We start from the raw sequence: 6,000 nt of genomic DNA, 5'->3' as shown, positions 1-6,000 counted from the left end.
CTCTCCATCTTCAGGGAAGAAGAAGAAGATCTCTGTTCTTGACAGAGATCCCCTCGGCCCCAGGGGCTTAATTTGGGAGGGACAGGTGTCCCCAAAGTGAGAGACTGTGCTTTTTTTGGAACTGGGCAAAGGGCAAAGCATCCTTAAAAGGGGAACCCTAGAAGCAGCTCTGGACCATGTGCAGTGGTGAGAGCACTGGGCATGAAAGGAAGATGTCACGATGGCAAATGATCTCCAGGCAGTGCCATGTGTGACATGGAAACACAAAAGGTCTCAACTGTGTTTCCAGGGGAAGCCTATGGCACAAGAGGGACTCCTCTCTTCTTGATGAACTGAGAACTGATTATCTAAAGGCTGGTGATGGACTGAGAGTTGGTGATCTGAGGGGTGGTAACTGAATTGAGAATCCAAGGTTTTGTCTTACTGTGATGTATTGGGAATTTGGTGGGGGGAGGAGGAATGTTTGGAAGGTTTTCATCCTGAGTTCTGTGTGTTTCTTTTATATATTGTAAGTTAATAAAGTTGGGGTTTTTTCCCCTTTTATTCCTCAGCTGGAGCCTGCTTTGCCCTATTCCTGGTCACATCTCACAGCAGACACCAGGGAGAATGTATTTTCATGGGGGCACTGGCATTGCGCCAGCGTCAAACCGTGACACCTTTGTAGCAGATGATTGGCCCATCTATAACTCAGAGCTCCTCCGCACCACAGGTAAGAGACCCAACCTGGCAGATACTTGGGACAGGTGGACAAAAATGCTGCCCAATGCTCTAGAGGAACTCCAAGAATTGGACCTGTTGGGGTCCTCCAAGGCCACATACTGTGTCAAATTTTACTTTAGATGCCTGAAAAACAATTGGCCAGAAATTGACCGGACCAAAAACACATACCAAAAAGACAAATCAGCAATTAACAAAGCCTGTAACTATCCCTATGGATAACTATCAATTCTATTGAAAAGTGGCAAATGCAACACCTTATTGCCTATCAAATTTTAACATGGTCTGATTTCTTTAACAAGAATGCTAACAAACGTGCCATATAAAATGATGCCAGATACAGTCACAAAAAGCTGTTGGGTTGTTCAGCAATATGCTAAATTGCACGTTATTATATTTATTTTCCAGTAACCCGGCGCTTCAAAAAGTCTTACTGAATTTCTGTTTCCATGGAATTTGCAGTTACCGTGGGTTTTTCTCATGACTGATTTACTTATAATTCTAACATGCTTGTTACAACTTGAATCCCTCCAGTGCACCATCATGCTGTTATTTCACTTATGGCTTATTCACCTTAAAGTAGTTTTTTTGTGTTAATAACCTTGGACAAAATTACATCATGCCATTCTCTGTAACTTTTAAGGATGTTCATTTTAATTCTGTTAAATTAAAGCCCAATATTGTAATGCTCAGTTACATTCTGTTAAATTAAATAAGGCAAAGGGTTTTTTTGTTAAATTTTGTAGATTTAATTTCTGTTAAGTTTCAGTATTACTAAATTTGAACAATGTTCTATTCCAGTTTTTATGGGTCCAGTTATGTTTGGTATTAATAGTAATTAACTTTGAGTTCTCTCGAGTGCGCTTTTTGTTCTACTAAGGTGATAATGAATTTAATTTGAAATCCTTTTAGGGCTGAGTTTAAGTTCCTCTTGCTAAGCTCTAGCGCTGTCCAAATAAATTTCTATCAGGTTTGAGTGTTATTTAATATGAGGTATCATAAATGTTACTAGTGAGCTGTTCAGTGTTTTCCTTTGATGCATTTATTCTGTCATAAATACATCAATCTTTGTATTACTGTTTTTATAGCCAGCTTTTCATATGCTTTACCATCTTTTGGTGTAATTATCTACAAGACACGTGTCATTTCAGGATCCTCCTTTTGTTCTCTAGCTGCTTATGTATCTCTCAGACCAGACTACCCCTCTGGCTGGGCTCCGCACTCTGGCTCTATGGTTTGACCCAGTGCTGCCTCATCATTTTTAAGTATTTTTCAGAGTTCCAAGAAATGATATCTCAGCTTTGTGGGAAGCCTCCCCTAAACTGATGGTATTGTGACATCTACTCTAATCAGATGCAGCCCCAATTATTATTACAGAACCACTCCAACATTCTGCTGGGTTTAAAGCATCTCTGTGCTGAGGGAATTTTGGAGGAGACAGCTCTTGCATGGTTCATTCGTCTGTCACCCCTAGACCTTTACTCCTCAGTGCTATTCTCAAGAGCCTTGTTTTAAATGATGTTTAGGGAATTCTCTCCCACTTGAAGCTTGGGTGGTGGCCAGGCCTTTGCTCTTCCTGGATGGGAATTGCCAACAGACCCAGATGTTTTCTGCATCAAAACTAGATTTGAGTTGTTTTGACTTGGCAATTTGACTCTCTAGATATGACAGTTGAACTCTTTTTAAAGGCAGCTTGGGAATTATTATCTGGAAATAATTCTCCAAGTCCCCCCTGAAGCGAGGTTTGTCAGCTGTTTGCAGACTCTGGGATGATGGTACATTATTGCAGAGATTGCTATTTACCTAATTCCACCTATGTTGTTAGCTTTGTCTGCTATTTGAAATATTCCTGATTGTTGGATCCATATTATTCCTAATTGCTCTAAGTTTCTTGTCCACTGCATGTATTATTTTGCTATGATGTTTCTTCATACTCATAACAAAATACATGCATCTCATTCTTAAAAAAACAATAAAGAAAAGGAATGAATGCCGTAAGAACGTTCAAATAATGCAATATGTACATGAGAAATTTGGACGACTAATCATTTTGAATAATGCAATATTTACGTGAGAAATTGTGGAAAAAAGATCATCACATCTAAATCCCAATTGAGTGTACCACAGTGAAGCCTGATTGATTCATTAACTTCACGAGAAGATGTGCCTGTGTTTCATCAGCAGCAGTTCAAAGCAGTCACCTGTTCATTCCATCAGATACTGATCAGCTCTGAAAAAATGAGGCCCAGTGCAAAGAGAAATAACCTCATCACCTTGCAGCCTTTGCTTAAAAGGTTTCCTTGCAGCCTTTGTGGCCAGGGCAGGAACAGGAGGAGGACTGCCCAGACCAGACATGGCTGTGTCTGGACACTGACAGAGGCAATTTGCCAACAAAAGCCTCCTGGCATCCTCACGGTACAGAGCTCTTACGAACCTTCTCCAGTTATTCCCTGTTCCAGCACCCAGGAGGACATTCAGTGATGTCAAAGATCAGCATTTCCAGCTCACAGACTTTCTCATACTTCTCAACTCATTGGAAACAATGGTCATTTCTTTCCATTTCCCTAAGAGACATTGGACATTATTCTTTTGTTTTCTCATGCTGCAAAACCCTGTGTCAATGACTTGATAGAATTTGGTAAGTTTTGTTGATTGTAATTGGTCTTTTATCTATCTTATCCCATATCTAACAGATAACCAGTGATAACCTTGATGAGATAATACCCTCACAAGAGTGAGCTGTTTCAACATCAGAACATAGGAGCCTTTTTTAAATGAACGAAAAGGGGGAGATGTCATAGACAGGTAGAATAATGATAAAAGAAAGGCCCTATGAAATCAGGCCTTGTTCTGCCATGTTAATAGCTGGCCTGTCATCACTTCTGAGTGCAGCTAAGCAGTTGCAAGTTCCCATGTGAAGCCATTGTGAGAATGAGACTTTGTGAGCAATCTGTTCTGAGGGTGAAAAACAAATGCACCTGCAACAACAAGGGATTTGTCCCATGAGAATCAGTGAAGAGAACAGGTAAACAATACAATAGAGAGATCTGATGCACAAGTAAAATCTATTTTATTAACCAATAATAGAATAACTGATAAGAAATCTCTGAACTTACTAAAGTTGCACACAAGGTTTTTCAAACTGTGTAAAATGAGTTGCATGAATAAAGAATAAAGAGTTCTCCAGCTCAGCTGGGTCCTCTGGGATTTCAGTTCCCCCCTTCTTTGAGGCTTTGGGTTCCTCCTTCTTTGGGGCTTTGGGTTCCCTCTTCTTTGGGGCTTTGGGTTCCTTCTTCTCTGAGGTTTTGGCTGCCTTCTTCTGTGGGATTTTGCTTTCCTTCCTCTCTGGGGCTTTGGTGTCCTTCTCTGATGCTTTGCTTTCCTTCTCTGGGATTTTGGTTTCCTTCCTCTCTGATGCTTTGCCTTTCTTCCTTTCTGATGCTTTGCTTTCCTTCTTCTCTGAGATTTTGGTTTCCTTCTCTGAGATTTTGGTTTCCTTCCTCTCTGATGCTTTGGTTTCCTTCTTCTCTGGGGCCTTGGTTTCTTTCTTCTCTGGGATTTTGGTTTCCTTCTTCTCTGGGATTTTGGTTTCTTTCTTCTCTGGGATTTTGGTTTCTTTCTTCTCTGGGATTTTGGTTTCCTTCTTCTCTGGGATTTTGGTTTTCTTCCTCTCTGTGGATTTGGTTTCCTTTTTTGGGATTTTGGTTTCCTTCTTCTCTGGGGTCTTGGCTTTCCCCTTCTCTGGTTTTGGAGGTTGCTTTCCCACAGAGACACCCTTCTTTTCCTTCTTCTGCCTCTCTTCCTCCTTCCGCCTCTCTTCCTCCTTCCGCCTCTCTTCCTCCTCTAAGGCTTTTGCCTCCTCCTCAAGCTTTTTATCTGACTGCTTCAGCTCCCTTCTGCAGACAAAATAGAAAACATGGCTGAGAGTCCCTACCAGAAACTTGGGCTCCCTAGTCCTGGCTGGCCCTGCACTTCATTCCTTGACCCTGAGGCCATTTCTGTGAATTCTCCTCAACCCACAGGGGCTGGGAACATCCCAAGTGAGGCCATTGGTGGAAGGGGACCTCCAGGCTCAGCCAAACCTAAGCTTTGCCATCAGAGGCTCTTGACTGTGCAAGCTCCCTCTTAAGGCACAGCCAGACCCCTCCAGCCCCTGCCCAAGGCTGATCCAGCAGCTCTCTGTGCTGGTGCCTGAAAACGCCCTTTGTCTCTGGGCTTCCCAGTTTAGAGCAGAGCACAGATTGCTGACATCTGCTCATCTCTCCTACAATTCTTACTCAGCTCATTCAGCCCCCTTCCTCCTGGGCATAGCTGAAGCATGATTTTAAAGAGTTCAGATTTCAGCTGAGGCTTAGAAGCAATTCCCATTGATCAGGATGTAAGTTAGACAGGCAGACCATAGGTTAATGATTATGAGATGCTTAAGCCGGAGCTGAATGTTCTATTGTTTACCATGAGGAGCTTCTTTCTAGAAGGAAGTGGAGGAAGTGAACTGTTATAAGAACATCTTGAAACCAGGAGAACAATGCTTAGGACCTGGGCTTGATGTCAATCAGTCACTAAGCAGGGGACCTTGGATCGTGCCAGAGGGTCACAGAGACCTGATGAAGACATTCCTGACTTCATCCCTTAAGACCACAGACCCAATTCGAGACCCAATTCAAGGGAGGAATTGCACAGGTGTGAAGGACCAATGAGCTCATTTGAATACAGAGCGGGGACGGGAGGTGCTGGGGTTGTGCAGATGTATTGTATGTAAGATCTTGGGCAATAAAGAGAGGGCAAAGAACCTTGGACAGCGCGGTCACGCCTTTTAGGGACGGCTCTGGTGCCGCCCGCCGGTGTTAATAAACACACCACTGTCTAACTTTAATTAGTTAGAGAGTCTGTGTCCGTGACCTTCGGTTTTAACGACTCCTAGCCTGCTCCTTCATGAGAACAATGCTATCAGTCAGAAAGCAAAGGCTGCAGGAACTCCTCTCCTGCAAGGCAGGCTCTTGTCAGCCAGATTTCCTGTTGGAACCCAGCTGTGACCAAGCAAACCAGTGCTGGCTGCCATGGAAACCATTGGAAGCAGCCTCATCCCTCTCCTCCCCATGAAACCAACTTCAGCCTGGCCTGAAGAAGTCCTGATGCACAGGCTGGCTTGAAGCAGCCTCCACTCCCAGCTCCACCCTGGGCCTGTGTGTCCTGAGCTGGGCTGCCTTGCTGGAGCTGAGCTTCTCCTGTGCTTGCCCACGGCTGCAGCTGCAGGGGAGCCTAAAGGACATGAGCTTTTCTGGC

This window comes from Agelaius tricolor, unplaced genomic scaffold (genome assembly GCF_023055355.1).
Source record: "Agelaius tricolor isolate 1412-34295 unplaced genomic scaffold, bAgeTri1.0.p SCAF_51, whole genome shotgun sequence".
Lineage (NCBI taxonomy): Eukaryota > Metazoa > Chordata > Aves > Passeriformes > Icteridae > Agelaius > Agelaius tricolor.
Note: the sequence above shows the minus strand (reverse complement) of the source record.